This window comes from Mastomys coucha, unplaced genomic scaffold (genome assembly GCF_008632895.1).
Source record: "Mastomys coucha isolate ucsf_1 unplaced genomic scaffold, UCSF_Mcou_1 pScaffold14, whole genome shotgun sequence".
Lineage (NCBI taxonomy): Eukaryota > Metazoa > Chordata > Mammalia > Rodentia > Muridae > Mastomys > Mastomys coucha.
The window spans coordinates 57,869,950-57,874,656 of NW_022196896.1; positions in this window are offsets into that span (position 1 = coordinate 57,869,950).

Below are 4,707 nucleotides of genomic sequence, written 5' to 3' on the forward strand. Positions count from 1 at the left end.
TTTTTGGAGGGGAAACTGGGAATGGAGAAATTTACATGTAAATAAAGAAAATATCTAAAAAATAAATATTGTATATTTCTAAAACTCTCTCTTTATGATAGTTGGTGGAAGATTATCATGTCTGTACTGCACATCTGCTTTGTACCAATCAGCATGCCATGAATTAAAATGGAATGCAGAAATATCAAATATGTCCTAAAAGCTTACAGTCTTGGTGTTAGTGCACAGAAATTGACATACAGTCTACCGATGGCATTGAATTTCAGACAGTGCTAAACATAAAGTAACAAAAGAAATCCTTTTAAATCAGACCAGGAAAAATACCTTGTATGGGTAACAACTGATTTCTTAGGGAAAATGTCTGTTCTTATTTGTTTGTTTTCTTTTTCTCATGCTTCGTGATAATTAGTATTCTTAGCTCAGAAACAATGGAAGAGACCACCACTGCAATACCCAGTCTACAAACATAAATATAGAGATTATCAATAATTAACAAGCTTATCACTGAATGATAGTTCAGTGGATAAGATGATTGTCTGTCCTTTCAGAAGAACTGGGTGGGATTCCATTTAAAATATGACAGCTCACAAATTTTTATATTTCTAGTTCCAGGAGATGTCTACCCTTTTCTGGCATTCATTAAAAATACATTAATGTGCACAGTTATAAGTACATGGATATGTACAGCAAAGAAAAGAGCACACAGAAATAAATAATTTTAAAAGAAAAACTAGCCCATTGTATCCCAGTTGTATCTCAGCTGTGTGTAAGTATGCCTTGAATTCTAAGCAGCCATGAATTAATTTTATCCTTTCATTTATTGGCACTTGTTAATTGCACATTATAGGTTTTATTATCTTTTCATACATGTGGAGTTAATTATCGCTCATATTATTTTAAACAATACTTTTATAAAAATAACAGATTAAGTCAACATTAATTTTAGAATAAATTACATATTCAGTTACCCAATCAGTTTCGATTCTTGTTGAAAACTATGATATTATATTTATTATTTGTATAGATATCTAACTCTCTAGGATTTGAGGTTATATGTTTGTGTTGATTAAAACACAATTAAAATTGCCATTAACTTCTTGAAGGTTTTGAGAAACTTCAGTTCATGAAAAGTTTGTCAGTTAATGTTGTAGTAATTGTAATTAGGATTTATGATTGTCAAAGGATGATGTAAATTAGTAAATTGTGTTAGTGTTTTATGGAAGGAATCTATCTCCATCTATTTAATCTATCTATACAATGCAATGTAATATATATTCATATATACATTATATTAAATAAAATAAATGATAGATAGATACATACATAGATACATAGATACATAGATAAATAGATACATAGATACATAGATATCAGGTTGTTCTGGTCTCCATTGGCAGAAATGATTCAGTTTGAATTTTGTCTAAGAGGCAGAAAAGTTTTAGGTACTTTAGCTTATGATAGCAGGATGATATGTCACAAATAACAGTCAGTTGATAAGAAAATATAAGAGCAAATATTTTCATCAATATATTGATTTGGGAAGTATTAAAAGCTAATGATTAAGTGTGTGCTAGTAAAAATACAAACAAACAGCAAACAAGGCATCCTTTGGTTTCTGATATTTTTCTGTAATTAAAAAAAAATACTAAAAACAAAATCTCAATTACATGATTTGATGAAAGAGTAATGAAACCTCCAAATGAATAGGTAATGAATTTACATAGAATAGAAGTTATACTTTTTTATACATTGTTGAAATATCTTCTTATACACACTGCAACACATACTGGAAAACACATTTGTATCGTCGTAGAGATTGACACAAATATTTGAGCCCTGCCACTATGTTGTTTATGATGTAAATAGTATACCCTGCAGCTATTTCCAGAGTAATTTAAAACTCTTCCTATGAAATTTCATAACACTAGGAAATAGAAAAAGCAACTCTAGCCAGGACAATAGTTTTGCTAGATATGTTCAAGCAATGAATTTTTAAAAGCTTTGCTTAAAACTACAGAGTGTGTCAGTCAGCAGCTCTCGTTCACATAGAAGGACTCAGGTGCTTTTCCCAAGTCCAGGCATTTAGGAGATTTGTTTTCTATCTGATTTTTTTTTCTGGATCCAAGTTTGATTTAGTGCTTTTTTAATTTTTATATACAACAGCAATCTACAACAAGCTCTGTTTGGCTTATAATTTTATAAGCTGGTAATAATAAAGGATATGCAGAATTTAGATGCTGCTATTTTGATATAGTGTTTCAAACTATCATTGCTACTGAGAGAATACTCTTAATGGGAGTGTACCACACAGTAGCAACTGATTATGGATCATGATTCTGAAAGCGGTTCTTTTAAAAATTGATATATTCTGCCTTTAAGATGACTACATCTCTACAGAATTAGAGGTGCAGGTGGGTTGAGGTAGAGATGGGTGGATGGGTGGGAGAGCACCCTCTCAGAGGCAAAGGGGAGGGGGAACAGAGTGAATAACACTTGGAGGGTGACAGGGAAGGAAGGAAATATTTGGAGTGTAAATAGATAAAACAATTAAAATAAATAAATAAATATCTAGCAGAGCAAAAAAAATGCTTACAGTTTTTATTAACTTACTCTCATATAAAAACACTGATGCTATACAAAGATATTTATAATATTAAAATAGATAACTTATGCTTCCTATAATAAATATTGTTACTCATTTCTCCCTATTAAGAATAAGATTACTGGTGGGTTTTGTTTGTTTGTTTGTTTTTAATTTTTATATTTCTCTTTTTTGTTTCAAATAGATTGATTTCTGCCCTCATTTTGACTATTTCCTGACCTTTAATCCCTCTGCCTGTGTTTGTTACTTGTTATCCTAGAGCTGTCGGTGTGCTGTTAAGTTGTGTGTATGAAGTCTCTCCTACCTCTTTTTGAAGGAATTTATTGCTATGCATATTCCTCTGAACACTGTTTCCATTGTGTCCCATAAGTTTGGGCATGTTGTGTATTCATTTTCATTGAATTTTAGAAAGTCTTTAATTTCTTTCTTTCTTTGTCTCCTGACCAATTAATCATTGAGTAGTGAGTTGTTCAGTTTCCATGGGTGTCTGGTTTTTGTTGTTGTTGTTGTTTCTCTTGTTCAAGTCCACCCTTAATCCATGGTGATCTGATAGAATGCAAGGCATTATTTCAATCTTCTTGTACCTGTTGACACCTGATTGTTTCCCTTTATATGGTCAATTTTGGAGAAAATTCTGTGAGGTGCTTAGAAGAAGTTATATTCTTTTGTTTTGGCATAAAATGTTCTGTAGATATCTCTTAAATCCATTTTGTTCATAACATCTGTTAGTTTCTTTGTTTCTCTGTTTATTTTCTGTTTCAATATAAGAGTAATGTGTTGAAGTTCCCCATTATTATTGTGTATGTTTCAAAGTGCAATTTGAGCTTAAGTAAGTTTTCTTTTATGAATGTGGGTTGCCCTTGCATTTGGGGCATAGGGGTTCAAAATTGAGATGTCATGTTGGATCTTTCTTTACATGAATATATGTCTTTCCCCATCTCTTTTAAATTCTTTTGTTTGGGAGTCTATTTTATTAGGTGTTAGAATGGACCTTGCTTCTTGGATCCATTTACTTGGAAAACCCTTTCGTAACCCTTTCCTCTGAAAGGGCTATCTTTGTTACTGAATTGAGTTTCTTGCATGCAGCAGAATGATATAGTTCCTGTTTACATATACAGTTTTGGTAGCCTGTACCTTTTTATTGGTGAATTGAGTCCACTGAGGTTGAGAGATATTAAGGACCCATGACTGTTAGTTCCTGCTATTTTGATGTTGGATGTAGTACTGTGTGTACATGAATCTCTTCTTTTGAATTTGCTGTGAAGATGATTAATATTTTTGCGTGTTTTCTTGGATGTAGTTACCTTTAATGTTTTTGAGTTTTCCTTCTAGCATCCTCTCTAGGGCTAGATTAGTAGAAAGATTTTTGTTTAAATTTGTTTTTCTCATAGAATATCTTGGTATTTGCACCTATGGTGATTTAGAGTTTTGCTTGGTCTAATAGTTGTGGTGGCATCTTTGGTCTCGTACGGTCTGCAAGATCTTCTCTAATGTCCAGGATCTTCAGGTTTTTAGAGTTTTTGTGGGATCAAAAGGTATAATTCTGATAGAAATGCCTTAAATGTTATGTAACCATTTTCCATTGCAGCTTTTACTATTCTTTCTTTGTTCTGTACATTTAGTGCTTTGATTATTATGTTGCAGGAAGATTTTCTTTTCCAGTCTAATCTATTGGTGTTCTATACATGTCTTGTATATTTATGGCCATCTCTTTGTTCCTTTCGCTCTTTCTTTCTTTCTTTCTTTCTTTCTTTCTTTCTTTCTTCCTTTTTTTAACTTTTATTGCATTATCAGAAAAGTTACATGATTTCTATTTATCTGAATTTGTTAACATTTAAAAACATATTTTAATTAAATAGAATTGAATCACATTCTTGTTCCCCTTTTGTACCACCGCTCCTCCCATAGACCCCCCCTTCAATACTGATAATATATATTTTTGTTGTATTCCTTAAAATTTATAAAATATTATAAAAATAAAAATAAGTATTACAAAAGTTGTTTGATATAAAACAACAATCGATTTAACAGTCATACGTAGATGCTCGTCTACAGCAATAGTGAAAATACATTTTTCTCAATATAAATATTAAATAACTCCAAAC